A 12148-nucleotide genomic window follows, 5' to 3' on the forward strand; every position below is an offset into this window, starting at 1 on the left:
GTGTCAATTATATACATGGGTGTGGGGATGTGCAGCACAGTTTCTCTGACTTTGGCTTTTATTCACACTTGGTCTTTCACTTACACATTACTTTCATGGTGCAAACAAATTTACAGACACATGACAGTAGTTCAAAAAGGTGAAAACTAAAAGGCAGACGAGCTGCAGCCTTTCATCATGCAGCAAACACTCATGAACAACAACAAAAATTCTATTTTCTGCTTTCTATTTTCAAAAGTGAGAAAGTTATCTCTTAGAAGGGCTCACAATAAATCTAACACATTTTCAAAACTTTTTTTTTTTTACTGTGCTGTTGAAGTACAGTTCAAAAACTTTTTTAAACTGAAAGATAACTTTGGGCATCATCTAGCCAGTGTTAAATACTTCTATGCTGCAATCCTGTCCACATTTTGCTGGAAATAAGTGAGTAGATATTTCTAGGGTTACACTGCTGGAATCAGACTCCTAAAGCAGGCAGCTAATTCTACATCAGATGTCCAAAGGGCAACTCTTCCAACCATAAAGATTGCATCCTAGTTTTGCTTTAAAAACTCCAAATTCTCTGACAAGATTAAAATTGCTTCTAGCTATCTTTTTGCCCCTCCTTCAAACTCTGCTGGCTGTTACATGCACATGTCTGGATCCAATAAGAAGCATTCTGACCTTGAATTAACTTTCTGATCACTGTGGGATGTGAAACACAAGAGCAGTCCCTAGAGAGGACATAAAAGGGGATGTCTGGATCAGCCAGTCGGAACTTCCTGTTTCTCCTAGACTGGGACAGACTTCCTCTGCATGTGACTAGAGGTGGGCATGACCTCAGCTGCCCAGGTAACAAAAGAGCAGGACTGGTTAGCCATCTCTCTCTGTCTCTCTGACCACATTCGTTGAAGAAGCAACATCTGCTTAGCCTGAGATGCTCTCTTGACTTTCAGCCAAGAGAGAACAAAGGGGCTGTCTAATTATGGGATAGTTTCCAGGTGTATATTACTTTTCTAACTTATGTCTGCCTTCTGGTATCCAATTGTGAACAGAATGTGTGAGTAAACTCTTTTAATACTTTTATAGAAGACTGTCGTGTCTATCCTTTTTTTGATGAACTAAATGGGAAATTACCAAAGGAAAGCGTATTTTAGAGGCTTTAGCAAGCCTGAGCAAATGCACCCGTTGTGCAAGTTTAAAAAGGGGAATATTACTCTGCTAAATTGTAGAACTTGTTAACACAATTTGGAAAGGATATAATCAAACAATATATCCTCTCCTGCATCCCTGAACATTCCCACAATCACCGCTCAGGTTAATCAAACAAAACCATAGCAATAGGGCCATTTGTGATCATCAGGATATCCAACACATAGTTGCATGGTGTCTGAAATCTTAAAGATTTCCCTCCCATGCTGATTAAACTGTAGCTTTTAAATTCCCAACACACTTAAGGTTAAAGCGTGCATAAGCCTTTGTAGTACATATTAAAATCCACAGAACAGGCTGTAATGCATTTGTTAAAAACTGCATCAGTGTTTTAATTAAGTTACAGAAGACCTGTGAGCCTATGTCTTGTTTGAAACTTTGTTTTATCTGCCTTGATTTGTGATGTTATTATTCATTTATCATAAATAAATTACCATTATCCCCTAATTACTTAAATCATCACCTTTACTCTCTCCTTCTGTGCCTGGCTAAGACCTTGGGGACAGTGTTAGATAGTAATTTGCTTGATAACCTCACAGCAAAAATTTCCCTAAAATCCATTTTTTTGAATTATTAATTAGTTTTAAAAGTTACCAGATTGCCACAGTGTGACTGACCTATTGCTTTTTAATTACCTTACAGTTTTTGATACTATTAAGTATGACATGTTGCTGACCCAGTCACAGTTCCTTCCTTGGCTTTCATCAGCAAAACAAAATGCTTTCCTTGAAAGAAATGTCTTCTTTCTCCTATATCTTGGAAACAAATGAACTGCACAGTTTGAACCATCTCCATGTCCTTGAGTTTTTAGTTCCAAATTCTGCATTGTGTTAGGGGAGGGGTAGGACCTTTGGTAGGGGGCATGTTGTGCTCCTTCTGAGGTAGTTTGTCCACCTTTGGTCCCCACCCTGCACTTAACTCTCGCCTGTAGCTCCAAGAAGCTGTCACCATGCAACAGAGACCACGCCCTGGCCAGCTAAACCAGGTGAGGGTAGCCAATGGGTCTCAAGTAAATAAGTTCGGGACTTCTACATGTGAAGACAGGCTCTGGTGGATTGAGCAGATGAAACTAATAGTGGGTCCAATGGTCAAGAAGGCAATTTCTGCAGGTGTTGTAGAGGGTAGTGAGGAACAGATGGGTTTTTCAACCTGGGAAGGTAGCCAATCTAGGAGAAGGAAAACTCTGGTCCTAAACCTCCTCTGCCTTGTGGGATATATTCAGAAGAAGAAAAGGCTAAGGAGGAAACCTACACAAGTCCAGAGTGAAGTCCGTACAATGGTTGGGTGGCACCTTGTACACCTCATTCTGGCAACTTCTGCAGCTAAGCTGGTGCCAAACATATTGCTCTGCTTTCCTTTGGACCACAACAGCAAGGCCAAAAGGAGGGTCTTGTCTTGACTTTACTCCCAGAGGCATACTCCATTGTCTCTCAAGACAGATGGCTGCCAACAAAAAGTATTATTATTACAAGGCAGTATCCAGGTAATTCATTCCATCAGTGCAAGGATTTCCAGTTGAACAATGGAACTTCTCCCCTCTCTTCTTCCATGCTCCTCCTAAATCTGTTCTAGGGGTATCCCCAACCCTTCAGAACAGATTTGTGGGAGAATGGTGGAGTTCCATTTGGCAAACATAAATCCTTGCACTGACAGAACAAGTTAGCCGATAATTGTTATACCTCCTTGTCATTATATCTTTTTGTAGTGATGCATTTTCTCAGTTAATGAAGCCTAAAATTACAAGAATTGGCATGTGGTGCCCAAAAAGGGTTTGGGACTAAAAAGGGATCCTCTGACTCTTGTCTTACAACAAATGTGACATTTTTATCTTATACTGTAAAAGAAAAAAAGTGATCTTGATGATACTGACATGCTTCTAGCACTCTTTCTACATCTCTACTTCTAGCGCCATTTTCCTACATTTTCCATGAAGTCTGTTCAGTTAATATTAAAAGCACTGGTACACATAGTGGAAGTAAGTCAGTGGGACTCACTTTGGAATACACAATGAATAGGCTTGTTCTATCAATTTATTTAATGAATAATTCTTTTCTTTGCATGTTATATTATAGTTTGATATGTTTATCAAAAATACCTTTGATACTGTTATTATCAGATGTTTAAAATAGTTAACAGAGTGATAACACTCATTTAGGGCTAGTATATTTAGTGGGAGAAATCAGTCTTGCAGTGTAATCCTCTGCATATTTGTGCATTAAATTTGATGGATTACAGTGTGATTTACCCTAAGACGTGTGGGTATAGGGTGGTATATAAATTCAATAAATAATAACAATAATACAGTGCAATCCTGCACCTACTTACATCATAAGTAAGTCTCATTGAATTCAGTGGGGCCTACTCCCTAGTAAGTATGCCTAAGACTACAGCCTTCGTCTTTCTTTACTGACAGTACCCTCCAAACATTGCCTCAACTTAACCACATAGCAAATGCTTCCCTTTTTCACATATCCCTATCAAAATGCTTCAAACCAGTCATTCAAAAGAGAAAATCTTACGCGCTTTGTATGCATTGAAACTCAATAATAATTGTGTTATGTTTACAGTCTGACTTCCCTTTACAAAAAGAAAAAAAATAGGTTAAGGACAAAAAGAACACAGCACTAAAGTGTTTACAGCTTGACTTTGAAGAGGCAGCTGATGTAGTTCTGCATTTGAAGCTAATTGTCTGTGGAACTTTTGACACGGTGGGGGTGGAATGGAAGGGAAATCACAGAGGTTATATTTTGAAGTTTTGTAGCTAGATTATTATTATTGGTGTGCTATTACTGTATATTTTTTGATAACAACATAAGGTTCTTACATCCACATTCTCCTCCCCGCCCCCATTATTGGAACATAATGAAATAATATTTTCAAGGTGTGTTTTCGCAGGGAAGAAAGCAAAACCTTTCCACCTACTGTTATCATTGCTACGATCACACTACATGCCTGCTGTCAGGCTGTTAAAGAAAGCATATGAAAATGCACCACCTCTAACTCAACAATTGTTGGTGGAAGAAAAGAAACAATTGATCTCTCGCTTCATTAGAAAGAAATGTATTTTCTTTTCACACCAAGATTTCCTGGAGAAAGGACTGAGCATTTTGAGGTCATCCATAGCTTCATACCATGATATAAGAACATCAGGCCCAGTATTATTAAGACATAAGAACACAGAAAGCTGCCTTAAACCAGGTTGGACCATTGGTCCATCTTGTTTAGTACTGTCCATGATGACTGGCAGTAGCTATCTGGGTTTTGGATGGGGGACACGCCCAGCCCCACCTGAAGATGCCAGAGATTGAACATGGGACCTTCTGCACTCAGGTGCTCTTGTACTGAGCTAGGGTCCTTCCCATAATTGGGCTACTGTAGGGATGATCGTGGAGTGGGGAATGGGGTCCGGAGGGAGCACACTCCCCACCCGCAGGCGGCTTCAGCCTGCCTGCACGCATGACCTTGGGATGCAGAGCACACACACCGCTCACAGACAAAGCCACGGCAGTCTGAACATCGTTCCCTCTGTCTAACCTTTTGCGGTCTCAGTAGTCTGTGGTGCCCTTTGTCTTTGAGACCTTTTGTCTCCTTTGTCATACACTGTGCAAGGGGGAAATGACGTGGTGGAAACAGGTGCCAAAATAACTTTGTACCACCCCACGATCTTGGGACCAGAAGATGTGTAAAGGTCACAGCCCAAAATGTATTTGCCTGGTTTGCATATTTGTCTCAATAAAAGGAGGCTCCACAGGGCTGGCCAGCAGCTTGCATGCAGCCCACCTGTGCACAGCTCACCTGCATTATCAACTCCTGCCTCATGTCCCTCACTTCAGGCTACATCAGGTTATCTTGTCCTAGCTACATTTTTTTTTAAAAAAAAAAAGGGTACAACCCAGATAAAACTGAGCGCACATAAGCCCAGTTGTTCATTACACTAGAAGGCAGGACTAGAACTAATGGACTGAAACTGCAGGGATGTTGATTTTGGCTAAATATTGGGAGAAACTTCAAACTATAAGAGCTATTTGACAGCAGAACACATTGCTTTGGATGGGCAGAAGCAAAGGGTGGGCAGTTAACTGGAAATCTCTGGAGATATTTAAGCAGAGGCTGGATGGTTATCTGTCAAGGATGCTGGAGCTGCATCCTGCACTGGAGATCCTCCATTGAGTGTTGACCAAGATGACTTCCAAGGTCCCTCCCTACTGTCAAGTTTTATTAAATCAATGGGTCTTAAAAGTGCAGCCCTATGCACATTTACTCAGAATTAAGTCCCACTGTGCTCAATAGTACTTCTTTCCAGGTAATTGTGGGCTGCGTCCTCAAGTGATTCATTGTGCACTTAAGTCCAATTAATTTCTATGGGGAAATAGCATGGTAGATTTTTTTTTACATATATAAATTCAATTTTTGTTTACCCTAGGTCAGCAATCTGTTCCAAGCGTGAGTACTCTGATGAATATACTGAGCTTCCCTACTTAGAATGGCTCTTTCCTTCATTTCAATCAAGAGAGATGTTCCATATGTGGCTTAGGTTGAAGGCATGGATTAGATCTCTCTTCCACCATACATGGAAGAGATCTGCTTGCCCAGAAGCACATAAGGCTCTCTAGACATGGCACTTACATCTAAAAGCAAAAATCATTTCTCTTCTCCCTTGTAAAACCAACCAATAAGCTAAACTCAGTTTTACAGATAGCAAGACCCAGAATGCAAAAAACGAGACATGGTCCCATACTTGTTTTCAGTTTTTGGACAAGTGTTTCATTTTTCTCTGGTTGGCTTAATATCCTGTGGAACCCATAGTTCACTGGCACCAGCTTAATATATTTTAACCTTAAAAAACTAATGCAATTCCAATGGCATCAGACCAACGCAAGCAGGAGAATCATATACAATCACATGTATTTATTAATGTCTTAACTTATAGGTTAAGTTCCAGCAGGCTCCAGACGTTTTCCTCAAACCCTCTTGGCTCTTACATCTGCTGCATCTACAACTCCCCTATGTTTGCTATTTCTTCCTCATCTTCATCTTTTTTCCTTTTGCCACGGAAGCCTCAACCTGTTTAATTAACAGTGATCTCAGTCAGACCTTCTGCCACATGGGCAGTACTTGGTAGAATTTAACAAATAGGGATCAGCACTGATTGTGAAGTCCTGGCCAATGAAATGAAAGACCTGGATGGATGCAAAATATTAACCTACATGCATTAAGTGCATGGAGAAGATGTGATGACAGGAGATGTCGCTGCTTTGCTAGCCCTATTCCTGGTATCAGTCACATCACTGACCCATCCCCTCTGGGTCAATGCATGAGGAACTCTATGTGCAAGCAGCTGCTCGTGCACAGACTTCCATGTATTCAGGACTAGCTTGTGATTGGGAGTCTCCACTCCCTGATAACTCATCCCCACTCCCCTTCCTGGAATCAGCCCAGTGGTCATTGAATATAAAGATGCCTTATGCCAGTTATACTGCTCCAGTGAACCATTTAGATCAGCATTTCACGCTCTGACAGTAGAATTTAAGTTTCATAGGCAGCAAGTTTTCCCAGCTCTGTAAGCCAAGATGCTTTCAAGTAGAGACATCAGGATCCGAGCAAAGGGATCATTCACTTCCAAAGCAAGTGTTCTACAACTAAGCTATGGCTTCTCCCTCAAGTAGTAGCTGATTTGTACTATAGTCTGATATTTAAATGATATCCAGGAGCTTTGACATCAATTTGTGGGGGGGGATCTCAAATTTCAAACTTGCATGAGAAAATTCTGGCCCATTACTCATAGCTGCCCAAGGTGTTATAATCTAACTTTCAAATGTGAGGGTTCAATTTGAAATGTCAAGCAAATGTCAGGTTCTGCTGTGTGGATTTCAGCTTTGGCTGAGCCTGTGTACAGGTTGAAATATTAGTCATGTGTTCAGTTTCAGCCAAAAAGAAAAAAATTGGCCATACATTCTGGTTCTGAACAGCAAATATTTCTAACAATATCTATGTAAAATTTTCCGAGTCATTTATCTGATATCATTCTTTTGATATTAGAAAGTTATTCCGCTATTTTAACTTGGAGGGTGTGGAAATTCTCAAATTCCCAAATTCTACATTCTCAAATGCAACATTTTGCCAAGTATGGAATCTACAGTTGACACAAGCCATTTTTTCCCCTGAGAAATGCCTGTAGCTCCAGAACTTCAGAATCCTCTCAGGGTTTATGAATAAATATAAGCCATAACATTTTTTAATGCTCTGAACACTCTCTCTCTCACCGCTGCCCCCCCCCCCACACACACACTATATTGCTTTTAGGACAGTATAGTGCATTTCATAATTTTTGAATTTTCTGTAATGTTGGATTAGATCATATTAGATAATTCAGAGTAGTGGTCTGTAGCATATTGTTTAGAGAAAAATCGTGTTTTAAAAACTTATTTATCCTTATATAGAATGAAGAGCAGCTTTGACATTCCTAGCAAACTACAGTGTTGTTTTCACTGCTGAGTGATTTCTCTATATTTCCCAAGTAAGAGTGAACATCAGAGGAAGTCTAAAATCCAATTGATTATCCACATAGTGGTTCTCATTCTATAATACACCTCTTTAGAATTATGTCACACTGTGGTTATATTTAGATCACAAAACCTAAGGACATATATCCCTTGAAGATGGATAAACAACCAGAATGGATGTCTTTTCGCAACAGGAAATCTTTAACACCAATTTTTTTAATGGAGAGGGAAGAAGGATCTAATGCAGATGATATTCCTCCAGGTCATCAAAGTAAAAGGTAAATAAATGTATCACAGAGGCAGAAAAGCAAAGCACAATGATTTAATCAAAAGATAAAGTATGACAGTCATCACACAGCAGTTCATCTTGTTTCATAGCTTCAGACAAATTTGAAACAGTAAAGACCAATTAGCTTGACTAGTGAGAAATTAATAAGGAGGAAATCAAGGTCATTCAAGACTAATTTTTCCTGATTGTTTCTCCTCATTTCAAATCTAAAACTAGGGTGGTGTGGATGGGTGGATATGGGTGTTGCTGTAACCAAAATCCCACAGTACTTTTGAATTAAAATGCTCCTGGCTTGGAGTAGAGATTTTACTGAATGTGATAAAGTCCTGGAGGACTTTTTTTTTTTTTTTTTTTGCATGTTTTCTTCTGTAAAAAGCTCCCTAGAAGTATAAAAGCATAGAAACAAAAACAAAAACAGGATGCAAGGAAAGGAATGGGCTAAACCCATTTTCCCATGCTTGCTAGTTTTTTTTATGATAGAGACACCAACAAAAACAAACTAGCAGCTCCAGTTACAGGACAAAGAAGTAACCATGAGTTGTCCTATCTTTACATGTCCAACAATTTTCTGACATTTTAATTATTTGTTTTATTTTTCAGGCAAAATGGACCCATGAATACACTGATGAAGGGGACTTAGTCACCAGGGAGTGTGTACATGTGGCAGCAGAAGCATATTGCTATGCATTGTGTCTAACTTGGCCTAGCCGGCCATTTCCATTCTGACCACCACTCAGAGCTGGCTCTGCAATTAGGCAAAGTGACTTGGCCACCTCAGGCAGCAGATGCTGACAACAACCCCTGCCCATTCCCATCTATTAGAGGTCAGAGCTATGTGTGTTACAGGGCATGTCCTACCCACCCCTAAACTAGTCTGCTTCCTCGGGCGTTGTGGGAAATGCCACCGTATTACCAGTGGAATAGGGAAGGGATACCATCATCCTTCACCTCAAGCATCAAAATGTCTTAACCCAGCCCTGGCTCACTTTGGTAGCACTGTGGTAGTGTTAAGCCAAAAAGGAGCGTCTCCACCCCATTGTTCTTCCCGGACACTGAGGTCCAGCGGCAAGGGCCTTCTGGTGGTTCCCTCGCTGCGAGAAACCAAGTTATAGGGAACCAGGCAGAGGGCCTTCTTGATAGTGGCACCAGCCCCGTGGAACACCCTCCCACCAGATGTCAACGAGAAAAACAACTACCAGACTTTTAGAAGACATCTGAAGGCAGCCCTCTTTAGGGAAGCTTTTAATGTTTGACAGACTATTGTATTTTAATATTTTGTTGGAAGCCACCCAGAGTGGCTGGGGAAACCCAGCCAGATGGGTGGGGTATACATAATTTTAAATATTATTATTATTATTATTATTAAATGACATCTTCCTGGGCTCAGTACTGAAGTATAGATTCTGAACAGGTTGGTACAAGCTGGTCATGGGGTCACTGCCCAGTAATGTGGGTCATTGAAGTCATTGATATAAAATCTCTATTGTGACAAATGTTTGATTCTCCCCCACCCCTCTTTTCTTTCTTGAGCTACTCCTTGGGCTGGAGAACGTCAGTCTTTCCTTAGAGAATATCTACTGTGGATCCAACCCAAAATATTTTAGTACTGTTTAAGGAATCAATGGGCTTAGTCTCTTTTTCCTTCCAGTCTCTTAGCCTTTCTATTCCTTCAACACCAATATGAACTAACAACAGAACTTCATTTAGCATAAAGTGTGCTGAAATTTCTTCAAAGAGGGGGGGGAAATGTTGGAGAATTTTACTTTCCCCTTTCAGAATATGCAGGAACATGCCCCCCACCCCCACAATTTCACCACATACAAATAATAGTGGGGAGACTTTTGAAGGGTCATTTTCATTATGTCTTACCTACCTTACCAGGCTCTCTGCAAAGCTAAGAGGACAGCCAGTATAGAGTAGAATTTGGTGGTGGTCAGTCATCAGGACCTGGGACAGCTCACTGTGGTTGCTAGAGGCAACACTTAGAGATCATTCAACATTTAGTATGTGTGATACAGCAGCACTAGCATCTTTCATAATCACAGGTAGTGGTGGTGGGATGACAATTATTTGGGTCACAGCAGTCGGGAGAGGGAGATTAGCTTTTCCCTCCCCAGCTGTGGTCCTGATGAACATGGTTTCTTTGAAGCTTTGTCAAAGTAGCGTTTCTTTTGCTCTGCTGCTAAGGAAGATTGTCACCAAGTGGGAATGTCGGCAGTAGAAGCTGGTCTGTTGGGGTGAATGGGGCACTGCCCCACCAATCTCAGTCTTACAACCAGTCAATGGGTGGCTGTGCCTCTCATTGGCTCTGGCTCTACCTACTGGTGGTCTCCCCGCCTTCCACCTCACCAGTCCCAAGGGTCACCAGTTCCCACTGGTTGCTGAGCTTGCTGGGCACTACTGGGAATGACAATCAGTGAAGCAATACTTCTTTATTCTTTTCAATCCTCCACTTGTTCTCCAATCTGGGCAAGGAAGTGAAGTCATAAGAGGTCTTCAGAGAACTCTAAGCAGGACAGAGAAGAAATAGCCCAGTTAGCTACCTATAAGCTCTTCTGAAGCATCCCTTGTTCTGGATCTAAGAAAAGGGACAAGAGAGAAATTCTGAGTGGAGGCAAAGGTAAAAGGTAAAGGTACCCCTGCCCGTACGGGCCAGTCTTGCCAGACTCTGGGGTTGTGCGCCCATCTCACTCAAGAGGCCGGGGGCCAGCGCTGTCCGAAGATACTTCCGGGTCACGTGGCCAGTGTGACATTGCTGCTCTGGTGAGCCAGAGCTGCACACAGAAACGCCGTTTACCTTCCCGCCAGTAAGCGGTCCCTATTTATCTACTTGCACCCAAGGGTGCTTTCGAACTGCTAGGTTGGCAGGCGCTGGGACCGAGCAACGGGAGCGCATCCTGCCGCGGGGATTCGAACCACCGACCTTTCGATCGGCAAGCCCTAGGCGCTGAGGCTTTTACCCACAGTGCCACCCGCGTCCCTGAGTGGAGGCAAAGTGGTTTGCAAACAGGATCAGGAATGCATTTCCTTTCATTCTTCAGTGGACAAACTCACCCCACAAGTCATTTTTCCCCCTTTCCTCTTCCAAATGGACTTTCTTGCTATTTCATAGCATCCTTTTTACATTTCCTGTTTTAGCCCTCTTTGCTCTTTTGCTAAAAATAAAATGAATTATGTTGGTGTTGCTGTAGTCATTTAGCAATATCCATTAATTGACTAACTCCTTCCCTCCTTCCCACTCTCCCGCTCCTGCTCCCTCTCTCCCTTTCTACAGCAACCTTTTTATCCTTCTAACAAACTCATGAGACACCTGAACTCAATACATTGCTAGTTGGCACTCTCACAATGCTTGCTTTGAATAGTCACTTGTCCCAAAGTTCTAACCTGGTCTAATTAAATAATAGCAATTATATTAATGATATGAGTTCTGAGCAAGATTTGATTTATTCTTTGTTCTTTCACTGCTGTTGACACAGTATGATTATCATCCAAGATTCACCTGTACCAGCTTCCCTTGCAATCAGACATTCCATATAATATACTAATCATGGGACATTTCCACTCAGGATGCACCAATCTATTAGTTTCCTTTTCTAGCAATTTCTCATATTTCTGGTCTTAAGGTATGTTTACCACATTTCTGCATCAGTTGGAGATTTTTTTCTTTCTTTCTAAAAAATCCCATGAGAGTTTGCCAGGATTCTAGTGCACATTTCTGTATGTAATGTGCCCTGATATGTTTGCAAGCAATTTCCCCTTCAATAATGCAATAATGCATTTTTACATATAATTTCCCCTTAATATATGTGTTACTGTATGCATTTTATGGTTGGCGAACTGCATCACAAAATTTGGAGTACAGATTTGCAGGATAGATGTGTTTCAGTCCATGTATTGGTTTGGGGAAGTGTAAATTAGGGTGGTTAAAATGCAACTGAATTGAATTTATCCCTATTCCGACTTTCTACTCACTGGTTGATGGCATATATTAAAGGATAAAGCTTTTGCAAATGTGAAGGTGTATGTGTTTTCAGCAGCTAGGATCTGACACCCTACCACATCCACGGGCATAGGTGCCAACTCCCTGTGGCCCTGGTCACCCGAGCACCTACAAAATTCCCCATAAAGGGGCTGGGTACCCACAAATTTCAGTGCCAGGGCCATG

Source organism: Podarcis gaigeae, assembly GCF_964106915.1.
Source record: "Podarcis gaigeae genome assembly, chromosome: 3".
Taxonomy (NCBI): Eukaryota; Metazoa; Chordata; class Lepidosauria; order Squamata; family Lacertidae; genus Podarcis; species Podarcis gaigeae.